Below are 21,037 nucleotides of genomic sequence, written 5' to 3'. Positions count from 1 at the left end.
TCTCTTCTGTTACCCAAGGATTTCTACTAGCCCTCGTCTTTTTACACATTTGATCCTCTGCTACCTTCGCTATTTCGTCTCTCAAAGCTACCCATTCTTCTTCTACTGTATTTCTTTCCCCTAGTCTTGTTAATCGTTCCCTAATGTTCTCCCTGAAGCTCTCTGCAACCTGTGGTTCTTTCAGTTTATCCAGGTCCCATCTCCTCAAATTCCCACCATTTTGTTGTTTCCAGGAGCAATAAAAAATAAGATGTGCCGTATTTCATAGAATTATTGGACGATTTAAACAATATAAAATGCTATCATCGTCTACTCATTAAGACGTGTATATATTCAGACTGAAGGGACGAATGAAAATTTGTACCAACGCCGGGATTCGAACCCAGGTCTCCTGCTCTCTAGGCAGATGTGCTAACCACTACGTCACCCTGGCACAGTGGCTTTATACAACTGAACAGACTACCGTACATCGCCTCCCTCCTCAATCCAAATCCATGGGTTTTCTTCAGGCAATTTTCAGCAGTACATGTTTCAAAAAACGCAGGACACTAAACTGGATTAATTAGACATTATTAGTACCACCGGCTTCGGCCGTAAGACGTCATCTGGTACGAAAATCACTTACAACATTTCAATTTTCAAGAAAATTGAAACACAAAGCACTGATATTTTAAACCACATGAAACACGTAATAAAAAGCTCATTCGTTTTTCATTGTCTTACTGCTCAATTTTAGACATTTTTATATATCATCCACGCCCCCCTGTTTCAGTTGTATTTATATCTTATATCTTTTTTACTCTGACACAATCTGTATTGTTGGCTTTTAGGCAGTTTTGTCGAACACTCATGTTTACGTATTGTTACATTTATTCTTATCTTTGTAGTTCTATGTTGTATCGACCTTGAGAACCACATTTATGCAAGCGAAGGAACCAGTCAGTCCCGTTTTCCGCTCTTTTGCAGGTATATACTACGGTCCCAACTCATTGGCTCCTACGTCAGTCGGTTCCGCCGCGGTAAGCTGCCTTCTGCACTAGTCACTTCCAGGGCGCTGTGGTAGCTGGTTGTTTGTTTGGTTGGTTGTTTGATTTGGGGGAGAGGACCAAACAGTGAGATAATCGGACCCATCGGATTGGGGAAGGATTGGGAAAGAAGTCGGCCGTGCCCTTTCAAAGAAACCATCCCAGCAATTGCCTGAAGCAATTTAGGGAAATCGCGCAAAACCTAAATCAGGATGGCCGGACGCGGGTTTGAACCGCCGTCCTCCCGAATGAGAGTCCAGTGAGCTAACCGCTGCGCCACCCTCTCGGTCTTGGACCCTGGTCCTACGCAGTATTATTGAGTTCGTTTCTGTCCACATTCCTCCCTCTATGATAGCCTTTTTTTTTCGAGTCCCATTGTTTGATATGGGCATGACCTCCCCCCGCCCATCTTATGTGAGTACACCACTTGTCACGACTTTATCTTTCATTTTGCAGACCAACCACACTGTACTTGTTCGCTAACAGACACCCAGGTTCGCAGTTGGTTGCACCTGAAGATGAAGCCTTAAGGCCCGTCCACACGCAACGATCTGTCTGCACAAATCTCTGCGCACATCACATCTGCGCAGACAGATCGTTGCGTGTGGACAGAAGATTTGCACCAACCTGAGGTGTGTGCAAACCTGGAAGTTGGAGGTTTGAGCGAAACCTCTCAAAACTGTGGGTTCAAACCACATCTGCGCAGACAGGTTGGAGCGTGTGGACAGGAGATCGCCGCAAATCTGGCGCGAAACAGCTGTTTGCTCAGTCTAGTGTTTGTATTTGTGCGCACAGGGCATTAAAATGGCTGATACTCGTCAGTGTTCTAGAGAGTTTGTAAGTGAATTCATTGAAATATATAGAAATCACCCATGTTCGTGGAGGATTAAAAGTAAAGAATATATTGACCGAGACAAAAAGACAGCAGCATACAATGCTGTAATTGAAAAATTTCGGACAGTTGACGCCTCGGCAAACACAGAAACGGTAATAATAGTTTTAAAAAAATGGTTGCGAACTGGGGAAATCATTTGCTGATGGATGTCGAAACTTATAATTATGTCTTAAAGCTTGTAACCCCTCATATTATGAGAAAAAAATACTTGTATGAGAAGGGCTATTTCTCCTCATGAACGGCTGGCAGTAACATTAAGATTCCTAGCTATAGGAAGGAGCTACAAGGACTTCGAATTTTCAACTGCAATATCGAAACAAGAGTTGAGTAAAATAAATAATACCCAACACATGTGAAGGTATTTACGCTGTCCTGAAGGATGAGTTCATGAAGGCAAGTCAAGTAAATTAAGTCTGTCAGTGAACCGTTTATCGAAAAGAGTTATCCAAAGTTCAGAAATCTAGAAGATTTGCTGTAAGAGTAGATCAAGTGTACCAGCCAACGTTATGGTATTTTGATCTGCTTGACTTTCTTAGTGATCAAGAAACGCCAAGACCAAGCAGTAGTACAATTGAAGATGAAATCGGAGTGTCAATGTGCCAGGAAATGGAACACGAGATAATGTAAAACAAAACAGGCTCGCCCTACAACTCTCGCAGTAATTGTACGTGAGAAAACTGCTTTCGCTTTAGCAGCCACTGTCTACACCATTTTGAACGCTTTCTCTGTTTCCTGCGGTTGGTCTGAATGTTTTTTGCAACACAAGTTGCGAACACAGACCACAACAGAACTTCCTCCATTTCTGTATTTCAAAATAACTAAATTAAATTTTTGACGTTTACGGGGAGCGTAGCGCTTGCCACTGATATTTCTTTTCTACACCGCTTGTGTTATAAGCACCCTTCTCTATAGCTGTGAGACATGGGCAACTCTTTCTAGGCATGAATCTCGACTCAACAGCTTCCATCTCCGCTGTCTCCGGAAGATCCTTCAGATCTCTTGGAGAGATAGAGTACCCAACACCGAAGTCTTTCATCGTGCAAGCACAACCAGCATCTTTGCACTCCTGAGTCATCGACGTCTAAGATGGTTGGGACATGTCAGGCGCATGGATCCTGAACTGATACTGAAACAGCTGCTGTACGGCGAACTTCAGGAAGGTGTGAGGCCAGTGGGACGACCGCATCTTCGTTTCAAGGATGTCTGCAAGAGAGACCTGACCAAGACCAGAATCAATCCAAGTCGCTGGGAAAGCATTGCAGATGACCGTGTCAAGTGGCGAGTAACTGTGCGCAACGTCGTCAAGCTCTCGGAGGACGAACGCACACAGGAACAAATCAGGAAGAGGACAAAGCGAAGAGACAGAGCGGCTTCTGTTCGAAGTCCCTCAAATTTCACATGTCCAAACTGCAGTAGGGACTGCCACTCTCGAGTGGGACTTTTTAGCCACAGCAGACGCTGCAGACTCAAAACCAAGCATGCTACACCATCATCCCTCAAGGATGGTCGGATGCCATTACACCGACAGATGGCGGGCGAGTAGTAGATTGGGGTTTGTGTCGTGTGAACACACCACATTTGCAGCGATCTTTTGCATGTACAGACATCTGCGCCGATGTCTGCGCAGACAGATCGTTGCGTGTGGACCGGGCTTTAGGCTTCGAAACCGATCGTTTCGTTCCTGGAAACTGGAGCAATTTTTTATTCTGTAAGTATCATTCTTATTGACCAAAAAGCACTGATAGTCTTCGTCCACTGGGACCAGCTACCCTCCTCCGTCGTCAGTCTGTCGAGACGACCCCTGCTGCTCGCCGTCACTCGCATCTTCACAGGCCGGTTCGAGACTAACTTTTAAACAGAAAAAGAGACGATTACGGAGTGTCGTTATCTATGCACTATACGGCAAACGTTATTGTTCCGTCTGTAAGAGAAGAGCAAAATGTCCTTTGGCACTCTAGTGGGACTTACCTACTATTTTAACGCATTAAAGATCGTGCAAGTGGTGGGAATCTGTGACGTAATACACAACTAATTTTACTGCTATACCACTTGACCGGGACACACGCCTGCCTAAACAAGGAACCAAACGTCCTAGTCGCCTTCTATACCCATCACGTAAATTGTCTAATACACACACTGAATCTTACGGAAATGTAGCAGGTTTAGCTGATTATCTTTTAACCTTATGCGACAGTTCTCTATCCGTGAAGTTGTAACGCCGCAACCCTATCGAGGTTCGTACGCGTCGGGACACGCACGTACATGTTCATTCGCAACGGCAAGCACCCGCTGTTGTTACCTGTATTGCTGCCTCATATCTTCAGCTCTCCCTGTAATACGTTAGGATTTTCCTCACATGAATTCAGCTCTTAAAAATTCTGGGGCGGTTTTTTTATATTTATTTTTGTTGAGTTTTGGATTCATTGATTACTACCTTTGTATGCCTGTAGTTTATCTTGTCAGTGAAGGCTGCACTTGGCTACATGTTTATAAATTCTAGGAGAACGTATTTCATTGCTAAACTTAAATCTGCGACGGTTACCTCCTAGCTCTGATTCACTGGAGGGCGCACAATGAAATGAAATTATCGTATGGCATTTACTGGCCGGGATATCCCCCTCAGGGTTCGGCCGCCGTATTGCAAGTCTCTTTAGTTAACACCACTCCGGCGACTTGCGTGTCAATGATAATGAAAATGATGATGAAGAACACACAACCCGGGCCCCCTGCGCGGTGGGCTGTAACGCTACCGCTGCGCCACGGAGACGGACGGCGCTCAATAGCTACTCGGCACTCATTCAACCGTAGTGGAGTAATATTCGGCACCTACAGCCATTTTAAACAACATGACATTTGTGCATTAAAATACTTCAGTTTTTGCCCTGATTCAGATATTAAGAGTGTGAAGTGAACCGACACTCGGAATTGGACTCCGACCTTTCGCGGGCGATGTTCTTATCAAGTCGAGCAAACAGTATTAAATTGTGTACAAATTTCAAAACAGCGTACCTTCTGCTACAGAGTGAAAGACTCATTCTGCTTTTATTTTACTCACTATTTTTCCTATAAAACCCTTTGTGTTAGCGTTAACGAGTGAAGTGCATACATTCTTGTCTAGCAGTTACATTGAACGTTTGATGCATGGCAGACGAAAAGTTTAAGACAATCTGTCTTTTTTTTTAACACATTTATTTCTTCATGAGTTGAAAGGTACCAATAATTGCTTAAGATGTTCTACATTTATTTCAGTTCTTTTTATTCTTCTTCTTTACCTTCAAGGATTTGGCCTCTCGACCAGTTCCGGCTCTTTCACGTCATCACTTGCGGGGTCCTCCCAGGAGTCGTCGCCAGACAGGTCAGTACTCATCTATAACATCCGAATTATGTACTCTGCCATTGGTTGTACACGCGACTTCCACTTACTCTTACACTCACCAATGATGGCTATACGAAGACATATCAAACATTGCTTCAATGCTTCGTCAAGCTTACACAAGACATATTACTGTTATTCATAATTAACTTAAGAACCTGTCAAGAATAACAGAAAACGTTTGTCTTTCATCGTAGTGATGAACATTATGCCGAGTGCAAAATAATAGCAATGATTGTATAGACTTCTTATGTTTGTGCTTGCAAACTGTACTTACATCAAAAGCAATTGCTTTGGTTAAATAAATGCGCAGAAGTTACGCGATCAACTAATTTTTATTGCGTATAAAATGCAGTTAATATTCTGTAGGGATATAAAATACGCAGTGGGCTAACAATGAGCGATGTGCAGTTCAAATTATGTGCAAAACAAAAGACAAAACAAACAAAGAGAAGTCGTCGGATCCCAGTTTCTTTCATACATAATCATTTACCTTTCTTTCCCTACCGATGAAACCAGCAATCCTGCCACTTACTACGTGATTTATGTACTGTAACAAAACTACCGAACCGTGGTAGGAAGCCAACACATTGATTTTTATATTCGGGCTGGTAGTTGTCACGACCCGGGTCAGTGTGAAAAAGTACTCTTGTACCTCGGTTCGTTCAGGATAATGTCATCTCAGACCCTGAAAGTCTGTCAGCAGCGTAGCCCACCCCTAAGTCATCTTTCGCCAGAATTGTTATAGTCAAAGACAGATCACACGCTCGTTTCGCTATCGATCAACCGTGAATCGTCTGAGTGATGGAAATAACGAAGTGGCACTAAAGTGTAAGGCCTTTTTGCCTTAGACCGACACGGTTGGTAGTATTTTGCAGAAACACAGTGTGAAGTGTATTTTTCGACTATCATCTGAGATCAGGGCTCTTTAAGGGTCTGTGGAGGTGATTCTGCGTAAGGCATGTCTTTACCGTATCCCTTGCAGTTGTGGCACGTCACGTTTTGATCAGAGCACCAGGATCGGTGTACTGAACGTAAGCATCACAGACTTAAAAACCGAGCAAATCTTCTACTGCAAAATATAGCCTTGGCGCCTGTCATTCTATGGAATATAACACAGAGGTTCTATCATGCAGCCGCGCGGTCAGAGGCGCCTTGTCACGGTCCGTGCGGCTCCCCCCGTCGGAGGTTCGAGTCCTCCCTCGGGCATGTGTGTGTGTGTGTGTGTGTATGTGTGTGTGTGTGTGTGTGTGTGTGTGTGTGTGCGTGTGTTGTCCATAGCGTAAGTTAGTTTTAGATCAAGTAGTGAGTAGGCTTAGGGACCAATGACCTAAGCAGTTTGGTCCCATAAGACCTTACCACAAATTTCCAATTTTTTCTAGCATGCACCTCAGTTAATGCGAAAGTTTTATAAAGGAAGTGGATGCGATGAAATTAGCAAGTGGTCTTATAAATAGAGACGGAGGCTTTTGCTTAAATTCTGCTTGGAATCCTGCCCCCTATCTCGCCAAGCAGCCGAGGGATAGCGTTAATGCTGCTTGCTCTCACGCTGGAAATTAATACTGACTATCGATAACTTCTGACGCTGGTCATCTTTAGTTGTATGGTGAAGCTTGCGAATACTGTGTGTGTGTGTGTGTGTGTGTGTGTGTGTGTGTGTGTGTGTGTGTGTGCAGAAGCCCAGCCAGCAAACCGAGGTTATAAATTTCCTAGCACAGTGCTCTCACATTGTGGATTGACGTGTCGGAGGAGAAGGGTTGGCGAGTCGGTTTTCGGCAGCTCCCGGCTGGTCCTGTAGCTCTGTGTAGTGTTTCACACACTATGCCCACCTTCTGCCTCCTGACAAAGCGCTCTCCACCGCGTTGTTCCAGCGTCTTCAACCTTATCGAGAAACGCTCTGATTTGTGGCTTTTCACACAGTTCTTGCATTGTTAATGTCATTGTTAACATCCAGTACTCGACGTCTTTGCCAAGACAAAACATTTTAGCCTGGTCTATTTATAATCAAGGACACAGTAAGATTTGCAGTTTAAATTTGATTCCTAACGTTCCTACTAGTGGCAGGTTTCTTGATGAGTTGTTGTACCCCAGGGGCCTCCTGTTTGTATTTTTTTATTTATTTTTGAGCTTTTCCTCATTACAGAGGCTTACTCCAACATAATAATTTACTTGGAAATTACAATACAAACAATAAACGTTATTAAACTATACTCTCAAAATATTTCTCCAGGTGCTTCGATCTTGCGTGTCCTCTTCCTCTGCGCCCATTCTCCTCATTGTGTGCTGTACATTTTGGAGCCAGGTGGTCACAGGTCGTCATCTTCTTCTTCTCCCCTCCGGTTCCCATTCCAGTATCAATTTTGGTATTCTGGCTTCCTCCATTCGTCGTACATGCCCGTACCACTGTAATTTCTTCCTATCCACTACGTCATATATTCTTTCTTTTATTTCCATTCTCCTTATTACTTCGGTGTTCCTTATCTTTTCATTCCTGGAGATTCTTGCCGATCTTCTCCAAAAGTCCATCTCTAGAGCTTGTAATTTTTTAATGTGCTTCATGTTAATTGTCCAGGTCTCCGTTCCATACAGAACGACACTCTCTAATATGGATTTGTATATTAATTTTTTAGTTCTGCTCATTACATTCCTACTCCATAAGACTGAGTTAAGCATCCCAATGACCCTCCGTCCGCTACTAATTCTTTTATTGATTTCTGACTCTGATATTCCCTCGATTTCTAAAATGGCTCCCAAATAACAGAAAGTGTTTATCTTTTTGATTTTCTTTCCTTCAATGTATGGCTCATCTGAATCATTAGTCAAGTATTCTGTTTTTTGGTAATTAATCTTCAAACCCCAAGTTTTGTATACTACTGCTAGTTGATTGCACATATAGTTAGCATCCTCCCCATCTTGTGCTACGACTGCTTGATCATCAGCAAATAATAAATGATGTAGGTAAACTCCATCTCTTATTTCTAATCCCATACTATTACATTTACGAGACCATGTTCTAAGGCTAATATCTATATAGATTTTAAATAATGATGGTGACATGGGCCAGCCCTGTAAAAGGCCTTTGCTTGTTCTAAATTTCTGTGAAAGTTTATTACCAACTTTCACTTGGCAAATGTTATCTTTATACATCTGTTGTATTATTTTAATCAAGGAAGGGTTTATGTTTGCCATATGTAGTGCTCTCCAAAGTAATTTTCTTGGAACAGTATCATACGCTTTTTCTAGATCTATGAAAATTAATCCTATATTTTTTGGATTTTTCCCTATGTTTCTCCAAAATCTGTCGTAATGTGAAAATATGGTCTACACATGATCTCCTAGCCGTGAATCCACATTGTTCTTCTTGGGTTCTAAAATTTTTTTCCAGTTTGTTTTTAATTACTTTCGCAAAAATTCTCATTAATGCGTTTGTAACACAAATTCCTCGATAGTTTGAACAAATTTTGCGATACCCTTTCTTAAATATTGTATTAATATAACCTAGGTTCATCTCGTTGGGTATTGAATCTCCATGTATCATTTTGTTGAAGAGCTGTGTTATCAGTTTCACAATTTTGTCACCACCATATTTCAGACACTCCAGATTGATATCGCCTGGTCCCGGTGATTTACCATTCTTTCCTGTTCTCAACGCCTGAAGTACTTCACTGTCTAAAATCTGGATCTCATCATCTTCATGTCCTTTATCTTCCCCTGTTCTTTCTTCTAGATATTCTTCTCTGTCCTCATTTAATGTCCTCCTGTTTGTACACGTCTAAATAATCAGAATTTTTAATCTGGGTTGGTCCTCCGTCTAGTGGACGAAAGTTGATACGCTTCACTATGCCGTAATTAATGCCGTAAACGCAAACAGTTGAAAGTGCACGATGCTAGAAGCAATAAACATCGGTTTTAAAACGCATACGTTAAGAGCTATGAGCACTTGTTCAGTAGAAGAGATTTGTTTCACAGTATCGAAGGTGAATGAGGGATTCACAGCTCATAACGTATACGTTTTATAACCCATGCTCACTATGATTTCTTTGCTTATAATATAGTGTACTTTCAACTGTCTTCGTTTACGCTATTAATTATGATACACCCTTTATACAACGGGAGGAAAAAAGTTTGAAACACCAAAGACACAACACATAACCACGCTTAATACGGTGAAGGAAAACCTTGGCACTCGACTAAGCTTCTAGTCGTCTAGGAATGATAAATACAGGTACTCTATGATTTTTAAGGGAATCTTGTACCATTCTTCCTGAAAAATACTGGCAAGTTCAGGTCACGTTGACGGAGGTGAAGAGCGTTCACGCGCCCTTCTCTCCAAAGTAGACCACAAAGACTCAGTAATTGAGATATGGTGATTGCGATGACCAGGAGAGATGCGATAAATCATACACGATTGGGGAGCAAACACTGTACCATGGGATCGATTTGATCAGCCAAATGGTCACATAATCCTTGGCAGGAATGCGATCTTGCACAATACCCATGGGGCCCATGGAATAAAATTATATGGATGCCCAAATCATCACCGAACCCCCGCCATGTTTCACTCTGGGGACGTAAACTCGGTCAGAAGTTGGAAACAGTCTACAACAAGACTCACCCGATGAAATGACTTTCTGTCATTGCTCCACGTTTTATGGCTTCAGCACCATGTTTTCTGTCAACGGCTTTTGCATCACTAATAGATGGGTATGGAATTCCGGTTTGCCCTGAATTCCTTACTTTGGAACTCCCTTCCTGCGTTTTGATACTAAAAGGTTTCCGAATGCGAGATTCAGTTCTGCAGTGGATTTTGCAGCTGTCCTTTTGTTTGGCGCAATCCTCTTAAATGACCATCTGTCACGATCACTAAACACACTTTTTCGTCTGAGTTGTGACTTAGAGAATGACGTCCTTCCCTTTCCCCGTATGCTGTAGAAATCTTCGATACTGTGCCTCTTGAAACACCAAGTATTGGGACCACCACGATAACGGAAGCACCGACAATACGAGTACCAGTAATTTTCCAAAGTTCGAATTGACTTAGCTCCCACGTAATACACTTAACACTACACGGAACTGTGTTCTGAACACGGCTGACACTTGTATCGTACTGAGGACATCCCAAATGTTCCGTTCGTGGTCAAATACAACAGGGCAACCTGCTGGCTTGACTGGCTCCTGCATTTACGTTCAAGCACACATTTCTTGCGTTGTTTCCGTATCTTTGTCCAACCGCTGTACACGAGGGATCGGGAAGGTAGGGGATTCGTATCTCGCTGTCGGATATCAGACGAAGGTGAAGTGATGTTTTCTAATTACGACAGGGGCATTAATAGAAAGTCTGAACGTAGAAGCAACGGACCGCATCGGAATTATGGGATCGGTGTAGCAGGTATCACTTATGTGCGTGTACGTACAAAATGTTCAAATGTGTGTGAAATCTTATGGGACTTAACTGCTAAGGTCATCAGTCCCTATGCGTGTACGTACAATACATAATATCTATTCAACAGAAAATCACAGAACAGGGGAGAAGTCCAGTTTTAGCAACTGTTGTAATCGTAGGAATCGCAGTTTCTCCCATTTAACCTAACACAGGATTCACTTTTTATGCCATAAAACGCTACGGAACATAGCATAGAAACTCAGCCAGTGCCTAGGCAACAAACCTCAATATCTCGCTGCCTCTACTTACGCCTAATATTGTACGAAAGTTTCCCGTAACTGTCATAGCTATGTACACAGTAAAATTTACGCATGCTTCGAAATTTTCTTAAGTCAATTGGCTAGAATATTCTGCTGGCTGTTCCAACTCAGGTCGACTCTCATATGTCACACTACTTGGTTCAAATGGCTCTGAGCACTTTGGGACTTAACATCTGAGGTCATCAGTCCCCTAGAACGTAGAACTACTTAAACCTAACTAACCTAAGGACGTCACACACATCCATGCCCGAGGCAGGATTCGAACCTGCGACCGTACACATTACTGTGTACTTTTTTATTTACATTAGCTACAGTTAAACGCAAATACCGTCTTTGAGACAATGAGGGAAATTTGGAGAAAATCTGGTCGATCAGTCCATTGTTGGAGCAACCACTGACCCAATGCGACCCTTGGTACAACGTCAGTCATACGCACTGCATGGACTCGTTATGATTATATTGTTAGTGGAGTATTGGCCACACGCTAGTATGTGCAGCGCCTATTTCACGCGCAATACGGCGAGTACCTGTAGTTGCGTCCGGTGCAACACGTACCAGCACTTCCTCTTCAAAATCGGGCGTGCGAGAGGTCTTCATGTTGCCAGGTCCCTCGTTTCTCCTTTCCAATGAACCAGTATCCCGCATTCGTCGATCGAGAGAAACAAATACTCGTCGTGACTGATGATGCCTGTTAGGAAATCCTTCACTGTACACCCTTTCAGCAGCGAGAGCATTGCAACATACTTACCTATACACAAGGTGCATGTCAGTGAGTTGTGCGAAGCCGTATCGCCCCATCGTATCGTACTGTACGTCTCTGAATAGCGCTGAGTAATGAATGGGTCTGTCGTTCATTCATAGCACATTCTGTCATGGGACAGTGTAAATACGATACAACAGAGCCACCTTATGGACAAGTAAAGTAAACAAAACCTGCACCATGACTTCCTAGTAATCAGGCTCGTCCTCCTTGTTTTCTTTCAGGGAATAATGAATGCACATGTAAGTAAACCGCACAGTACGTGTAAACTTGTACGCATATTAGTATCAAATAAGCTGGTAAACAGTAATGCTAGACAAAGCACTAGACAAGTTTACTTCCATATCTCCCTATGCTGGCTTCTCCGGCTCCAGGTTCCCTGCCTCAGAATCTTCGATGGAGCATTCTCTTATCTCCTGTTAGCTTTGACGGAAACATCCTGTACGTCTATTTACTTCCATACGACATCAGTTTACCTATATACACTGAAGAGCGTAAGAAACTGGTACACCTGCCTAGTATCGTGTAGGGCCCCCGCGAGCACACGGATGTGCCACAACAGGACGTCGCATGAACTCGAATAACGTCTCAAGTAGTGCTTGAGGGAACTCACACCATGAATCATTTAGTGCTGTCCATAAAGCCCTAAAAGCATGCGGGGGTGGAGATCTCTTCTGAACAGCACGTTGCAAGGTAACCATATATGCTCAATAATGTTCGTGTCTGGGAAGTTTGGTGGCCAGCGGAAATGTTTAAACTCAGAAGAGTGTTCCTAGAGCCACTCTACAGCAATTTTGGATGTGTGGGGTGTCGCATTGTCCTGCTGGAATTTGCCCAAGTCCGTCGGAATGCACAACTGATATGAGCGGATGCAGGTGATCACACTGGATGTTTACGTACGTGTCACCTGTCAGAGTCGTATCTAGACGTATCAGGGGTCCCACACCACTCCACCTGCACACACCCACAGCATTACAGAGCCTCCACTAGCTTGAATAGTCCCCTGCTGACATGCAGGGTCCATGGATTCGTGAGGTTGTCTCCATATCCGTACACGTCCATCCGCTCAATACAATTTGAAACGAGACTCGCCCGACAAGGCTATTTAGGTGTTGATGGGACAAGGGGAGGCGTAAACCTTCGTGTCGTGCAGTCATCAAGGGTACACGAGTGTGCCTTCGTCTCCGAAAGTCCATATTGATGTTTCGTTGAAAGGTCCGCTCGCTGACACTTGATGATGATGATGATGATGATCGTGGTAGAACTGTTACGCTGTGAGCAACTCTGTGGCCTGTTGTGGACGGGGGGTGTATGGCAGGGTGTTACTGTGCTTAAGAACGTACAGACCGCTGCGCAAACATAACTGGTGGCGAGTGACAGCCCTAGCAGCGGTGGGCTTCGCGTACGGTGCAGCCCCGCTGCCCGCCGCGGCTGGTATCGACTGCCGGCTAAGCGGCACGCTGCGTGGGCGTCAAGGGCGGCCGGTCGGCGCCTCGGGAGCCCCTACAAAGCGCGCCCAACCCCCGTCCCGTCCACTGCCTACCGAGGCGTGAAATAAATTCTTTGATAACGATTCACGTTTATAGCGGTGTTGTTTACCTAAAATATGCCTATTTATATGTAAGGGGCGATCAAAACGTTTCCGTTGTAACGCCATACAGTCGAGAATCGGTACGTCAATCAGGCAAAATCACCGTGAGCACCGAGACAATCATCCCACAGACGCACCAGGTGCTAGATACCAGGTGCTAGATACCCGTTCGGCAAAACACCTTGCTCTGCTGCGAAAACTGGCCGCAGTGGCCATGCGGTTCTAGGCGCTACAGTCTGGAACCGCGCGACCGCTACTGATGACCAAAGAAGTTAAGTCCCAAAGAATTCAGAGCCATTTGAACCATCTGCTGCGAAAAAGAAGACCGCAGACGTCTGCTGCACAACCTCGTCCGACAGGAATCATCTCCTTCAAGGCATTTTCAGGAAACCGAACGAGTGATAATAGCAGGGGAAAAAATGAGGATTATATGGCTGATGCTGTAGTGTCACTTGAGCTGGCGTAACCTCAGCGTTCAGATATTTTCGGTACGGGGACGTGTGTTATCATGAAGCACGAGCTGCACTGGGCGCACCATTGTACAACGGTGCTTTTCGATATATATGCTGACCCATAGACATTCTTCATTCTACAATGGATGTCTACTGGTGTTTCTCATTCAGTAGATAAGAAAAGAATAAAACACGTTGGCCGTGTTTGGATGTACTTGGGAATAACGTCGCCATAGTTCACGTTTCTGCATTTACGACGTAAAGATACGAATGCCACATTAATCCTTTGTGTGCATGTCGGTGCCTACACACCCGCATCAGAGTCGCGCTACTTTGCATGTACGCTACAGCAAAAAAAGGCCCCCAAACGGAAGCTTTTTGATCGCCCCTTAACACATCGACATATTGGGATATCACAGGCTCTAAGTTTAGTTTCTGGGAGAAGCTTGTTATGTATACAGTATCTATAATTAAAGTTTCAAAACGCTGCTGACAAACAGCACATTATCGACGCAGGGGAAAACGACTTGGAACAACAAAAATTATTTAATGAAAATTTTACCAATAGATGGCGCTGTAAAAGTCTACTTCATGGGGTTCGACTAAAACTTACAAATGGTTCAAATCACTCTAAGCACTTTGGGACTTAACATCTGAGGTCATCAGTCCCTTGATCTACATGTACATCTACATGGATACTCTGCAAATCAAGTGCCTGGCAGAGGGTTCATCGAACCACCTTCACAATTCTCTACTATTCCAATCTCGTACAGCGCGCGGAAAGAATGAACACCTATATATTTCCTACGAGCTCTGATTTCCCTTATTTTATCGTGGTGATCGTTCTCCCCTATGTAGGTCGGTCTCAACAAAATATTTTCGCATTCAGTGGAGAAAGTCGGTGATTGGAATTTCCTGAGAAGATTCCGTCGCAACGAAACCGCCTTTATTTTAATGATGTCCAGCCCAAATCCTGTATCATTTCTGTGACACTCTCTCCCATATTTCCCAATAATACAAAACGTGCTGCCTTTCTTTGAACTTTTTCGATGTACTCCGTCAGTCCTATCTGGTAAGGATCCCACACCGCGCAGCAGTATTCTAAACGGGGACGGACAAGCGTAGTGTAGGCAGTCTCCTTAGTAGGTCTGTTACATTTTCTAAGTGTTCCTTCAAATTTAAGTTGTTCTTAATGGTAATTCCTAGGTATTCAGTTTAATTTACGGCCTTTAGATTTGACTGATTTACCGTGTAACCGAAGTTAAACGAGTTCCTTTTAGCACTCATGTGGATGACCTCACACTTTTCGTTATTAAGGGTCAACTGCCACTTTTCGCACCATTTAGATATTTTTTCTAAATCGCGTTTTGCAGTTTGTTTTGATCTTCTGATGACTTTATTAGTCGATAAACGACAGCGTCCCTTAGACTTAGAACTACTTAAACCTAATTAACCTAAGGACATCAGACATATCTATGCCCGAGGCAGGATTCGAACCTGCGACCGGAGCAGCAGCGCTGTTCCGGGCTGAAGCGCCTAGAACCGCTCGGTCACAGCGGCCGGAATAATACTTACAGATGAATCGCAATACGATGGCTATGGTTTCAGTTGCACGTTACACCATCCGTACTATTCAATATGATTGACTGCGCAAATTCGGCAGTCAACAGTTGTGGCGCTGCTAGTTTGGCAATATCATCCATCGCGGCAAGGTCGTATCCCATCGGATGGGGAAAATCGGTTATTAACTGTCCTGAGGCCAAAAACCACATGGGTAATCAACGCCGACGAGTGAAAATTTATACCCGATCGGGATTCGAACCTGGGATCTCCTGCTTACTAGGAAGATATGTTAAACACTGAGCCATCCGGGACACAGTGTTACCGCTAGTGCGCGGACTATCTCAGCAAGCTTTACGGCCGACCCACATTCCCACCGGGCGCCACCTATCTGCAGTCCCTGTCCATTTCTTCCGTGCTCGCTACTGTGAGACTCGCGCAGGAGGTCGGTCGTACGTGTTCACCCGCACTGAGGAAGGTGCATCTATTGCCCATCTAGGCGAGCCTGTTGCGTGGTGTCCGTTCTTTCGGAAAGAACAGACATCACGAGTTCGTTTAATTAATTCGCCTAGATGCCTATTTCGTGAGGTATTGGGCCCGGTCACTATCAATGGACCACCCTGTATAGTGTATCACAGCTGCGGATATCCGAAAGAACAGACACTACGCATTCGTATAACATCAGTTTCTAATGTCGTGTAACCGGGGCAAGGCATATTCAATATGCTGTGCGCCGTTTTCTGCCACAAGCTGAAATCAAGAAACAGCACGTTCCACAACAGATCGAACTGTCTCGGGGGTCATGTTCAGAATGCGTTACGCAGAGCGTGCCTCCAGTTAATCTACGTTCGCAATTGGAGCACTGAACACAACATCTTTCAAATAACCCATGCAGCCAGAAGCTACACGGATTAGTATGAGGTGATACGGACGGCGAGACTGTAGGGAAATGGGTGCTGATAATTCTAGCATTTTCGAAATGCCTGTGCAGCAGCCGCTCCACTGTCTGAACGATGTGCGGAAGAGCACCGTCTTGCATAAAAATGGTCCTACCGACGCATCCACGCTGTTGAAGGGTTGAAATGACGGTGCTCAAGAGACTCCCATAGCTTTTAGCAATGTCGGAACCGGTAAAAGGACCTGCAGGACTCATCTTCTCAACAACAAAAATGCGGTCCTATGACAAACGATGCCGTCAACCAGCACCACAGGGTCACCTCTGAAGAATGAAGTGTACCTGTTGTGCGAGTCGATTTTCTGTCGCCCTTATTCTACAGTTCCGCGTACTGGCATGTCCTTGGAGCTGGAAATAGGTTTCATCTGTCCACAGAATGTTCCACGCCCATTTATTCTCCACTTCCAAATGAGTAAGGAATTCCAGGTCGAACTTGGTGTTGCTCGCAGGTCACTAGGAAGCAGCTCCTAACATGGGTTATTTTGTATGGATAGTAATGCAGGTTGTTTCGTAGGTTTCTATGCACCGTGTTCATAGGCGCGTCCAACTTTCGGGCAATTCTCGTGCACTGCATGTTTGCACACAACTGCTCGATCCCTTCTGCAATGCTGTGGACACATCTTCGACAAATGTCGGATCAACTGCTTCCCTCCCTCTGTCACATTGCACTTCAAAAGAACCTGTGTTTTCGAATTTTGTAATAATTCTCTCCGGACCCTTAGCAGACGCCTTTTTTCATACCTGTCCGCCGCTCGTGGTCTCGCGGTAGCGTTCTCGCTTCCCGAGCACGGGGTCCCGGGTTCGATTCCCGGCGGGGTCAGGGATTTTCACCTGCCTCGAGATGACTGGGTGTTTGTGTTGTTCTCATCATTTCATCATCATCCAGGAAAGTGGCGAAATTGGACTGAGCAAAGGTTGGGAAATTGTACGGGCGCTGATAACCACGCAGTTGAGCGCCCCACAAACCAAACATCATCGTCATCATCATCATCATTTTTTTCATACCCCTGAGAGTACGGGGCTTCTGCAGGGCTACCGGCGCACAGTCATCGTTCTTGTAAAAGAGCAGCAGCAGCGTACCTTCGTCATGGATACAGACACGTTGGGCGTCACCGTTAAAGTTGAGGAACAGCCGTGTGCCGCGCATCTATCGGTGTGCAGATTCCGATGCTTACAGCGTCTTCTATTGATTGAAGTTTTTCGTTTTATTACGTTTGCCCTTGCGTCAATAAAAAACTGTTCAAAGTTGATGTCAGTCTTAGCAGTGGTTGTCCTTCTACAGCGTTTTGAACCTGGAACGAATTATGGACACCCCTTACAACAACTTGTGCGCAGGGAGCGAGCGGCACTTTCGGGAAGAGAGCAAACGATTGCTCGGGTATCTGCACGTAGGATTCGCGATTCACGTGACAGATAATGGCTGAGGGAGGTGCGTATGTCTCATTAGCGGCGAACTGGTCGCACGTAGCCTAAACATTTCAACGTGGCGCAGTGTTAGCGGAAAGTGTTTGTTTGCTACTTACTCATTTATTACATTACTATCCTTTACCTACAATTTAAACACAGGCTGTGCTCATACTTAGCCAAATTATTACTATTAACAGGATTTTTTCCCTGTACATCAGCGACTAATTGTACAACATGCTTCATTACATCCAACAGAATACCACTTCCCATCACCAGTCTAATTCTACAATAAAAACTACAAATGATTCAAATGGCTCTGAGCACTATGGGACTTAACATCTGAGGTCATGAGTCCCCTAGACTTAGGACTACGTAAACCTAACTACCGTAAGGACATCACACACATACATGCCCGAGGCAGGATTCGAACCTGCTACCGTAGCAGCAGCGCGGTTCCGGACTGAAGCGCCTAGAACCGATCTGCCACAGTGGCCCGCTAAAACTATACCTACTACTAAATCTAACTATGCCTACTACTGCTATAATCGCGTATAAGTTCTTGTCTGCGACATTTCAGTGAACACTCCATCAACTTCCCGTTCCATAGACGTGACCCAGCGATTCCTTGGGCACTGCGGTGCTATCTGCATGTTACGTTGTCTGTCGGCTCCCTGGTTGCAGGGGACAACTCACTGATGCGAGGGAGCACCGTCGCTACCGGTGAGAAGTGTAGCCACATGTCGGCCCAAGTCATCCCTGTTTTAGTTCGTCGAGTGCCGAGACACGGAACACGGTTGCGTTTCCATTGTGGTGTTGTTACGATCGCCGTGCTTGCGAAGTCGTCTGTTCGTCTGCCTCAACTGTTAACTTCAGCTGTCTTCGCTGCGTTGCCCATCGATCTTCTGTCACAACATTCTGCAGTGCAGCAGACGGGGGTTGATTTATAAGGAATCCGCTACCCAAGCTTTTCTTGAAATATCGTTGGCAATACTGTCCAGGATCTGCCAGTCTGTCTCGCAACACGGTATCTCATTGATATCGCGTCGTCCCTGCCGATACAGCTCCTACCGATTAATATCAGCAACGTCGGGGTACAGCGGACATCGCCAGATAGTGTGTTCTGACGTGCATTCTTCACCACGGGGCACATTCTTGGACCAGTTTGAGGCCAGTAGGTGGTGTATGGCCCGTTACTTTTCAAGAAGTGTGTCAGGTCTCTTGACGGATTCAGGGGCCTCATTCCCAGTCTTTGTTCTATATTCGGGAGGAAACCATAGGCGCGCCTCGCTGTTTGGCCATCGTCCCATCACTTCTTCCACAGACAGTGGATCTGAATGTGAATTTGCTGCCAGCTTGTAGCCCTTATTCCTATTACAATTTGCACTCCATGAGGACGATTTTTCTGTAGCCAATACACTGCCGGCTTTTCTTCGTATCTGGAGATGGAGCGGACATTTTCCAAGTATTACCTGCAACGCCTCAACTGACACTACACCGAAAGCCCTCGTCACTCGAAGTAGTATTCCGCGTTGCACCCTGTTAACTACCCGTGCTGTGCACCCAAGCACTCGCACAGCATCCCATGATTGCGGTTACAATAGCGCTACGTTATTATTTGCGTTTGTAGTGTTCAATCGGAAGTGGCTAGGCTAATTATTTTCTCCATCATGTTCTGTCTGCCTTGTCATTTCTTCGATATATGCACTATAATTTTGTCGCTCATCCAGAAGACGTATCTGGTGGCTGATTTTCTCTTTATGGATCTGTTGCTTGATCTCATAATACGATCTACTAAAAGATTCCCTTTTAACAACATGTATGTGGTCTTTCAGGCTCAACAGAAAATTTAATTCTCTGGAATAGCTGATGTTCCTGTTGAAGGACTATGTTAGAGCCATCTTCCTTCCGGAACTTCCCTTCACAAGGATTATCAGAACGTCGGCATATCCCATTACTCCAACAACCGCTTTTCTATACTGCAGTTTTCGCAGTACCGTGTCGAGTACCAGATCCCACAAGATAGCCTGCCTTTCGAAATCTCTTCTGTAAGGGCCTTTCCAAGGCAAGACAGAGTTGCTTCCCTATTTTGAAAATAGTTCTTAAAACATTTGTATAACGCTCGTGGGCAGTTAAAATCCCTCAGGTGGGCAAAAAGTGCTGGTCACCCCAAGTGATCCAAAGCGCCAGCGATATCCATCGTTATGGTTACAACATATTTATGCGGAACGAGCCGAAAAACTGTTAGACGCAGACTTCAGCGTTGTTAGTGTATAATACCTGCACGAGATTTCAGTACTTTCGCAGATCTTCCAACCGCCAACATTTTAGAACAGATTTGCAACGTCGAATAAATGGGTGTTTTAACTTGGAGACTTAATTTCGTCTGTCATTTGATGGGTGTGCCCACTCATAACTGTTTCACTGTACAGTATTACAAACAATTCATAGTCGATGAGACTGAAGCACTTCATACGAGGATTCATGCTAAGACCTACACAGCAGGATTCGAGTAATACGAGGGCGTGCTGAAAAGGTAATTCCTCCGAATTTTTACGCGAAAATTCTTAAAGCTTTTTAAATAACACAAACGCTGCTAACATTTTACATCTTTATTCTCGATGTCTACATATTTGCAACCCTCTGTCGCTACAGGGTTCCTATTCGTAGCATGTTACACGGCGTTGGTCAAATTAACTATGTCTGTATATGAGAAACAGAGTGCTGTAATAGACTTTTGAATACGATGAGCCGCGCGGTCTTAGGAGCCTTGTCACGGTCCGCGCGGCTCTCCCTCGGGCATGGGTGTGTGTGTTGTCCTCAGCGTAAGTTAGTTTAAGTTAAATTAAGTAGTTCGACAGCTTGGGGACCGACGGCCTCAGCAGTTTGGTCCCGTAAGAGCTTAGCACAAATTCGATGAATTCGTCCACACTTGGAGCACCCTGTCCTTCAGCATGACAATGCCAGACCAAATAAGAGCTGCGACATCTGCAACATTCCGACGCCTTGGGTTCGCTGCCATTGTTCATGTCCCCATCAGATTTTCATCTGTTTTCAAAAGTGAAAGAACGTCTTCCAGGACTTCACTTTGATAGTGATGAAGCGGCGGAAGCAGAGCTGAGGTTGGCTACATCAAAAAAAGTCTTACATTCTTCAGATACGGTATTAGCAAACTGGTCTCTCGTTGGCAGAAAGGTTTTCGCCACAAGGGTGACTGTGTTCAGAAATAAATATGTAAAAATGAGGAATGAAATGTAGAATGTTAACAAAGTTTGTTGGGTTAAGGTCAACCAGTGAAGCAAAACACCGTTTTCTTCGA

At 44.6% G+C, this 21,037-nt stretch overlaps 1 protein-coding gene across 2 annotated transcripts in view; it reads left to right on the top strand.

Annotated features, from left to right (window-relative positions):
• LOC126174996 (sodium-coupled monocarboxylate transporter 1) overlaps positions 1-21,037 on the top strand; it is a 340,772-nt gene that overhangs the window by 47,737 nt on the left and 271,998 nt on the right. The window contains exon 1 of one of the 2 annotated variants that reach the window (XM_049921482.1): positions 5,198-5,275. The exons of the other annotated variant lie outside the window; for it this stretch is intronic. The gene's annotated coding sequence lies outside the window, so the exon portion shown is untranslated. Of the gene's footprint in view, positions 1-5,197; positions 5,276-21,037 lie in introns of those variants that run through there. 2 annotated transcript variants of the gene reach the window in all.

Source organism: Schistocerca cancellata, chromosome 3, assembly GCF_023864275.1.
Source record: "Schistocerca cancellata isolate TAMUIC-IGC-003103 chromosome 3, iqSchCanc2.1, whole genome shotgun sequence".
NCBI lineage: Eukaryota > Metazoa > Arthropoda > Insecta > Orthoptera > Acrididae > Schistocerca > Schistocerca cancellata.
This window is presented reverse-complemented; position numbering and strand designations above follow the sequence as displayed.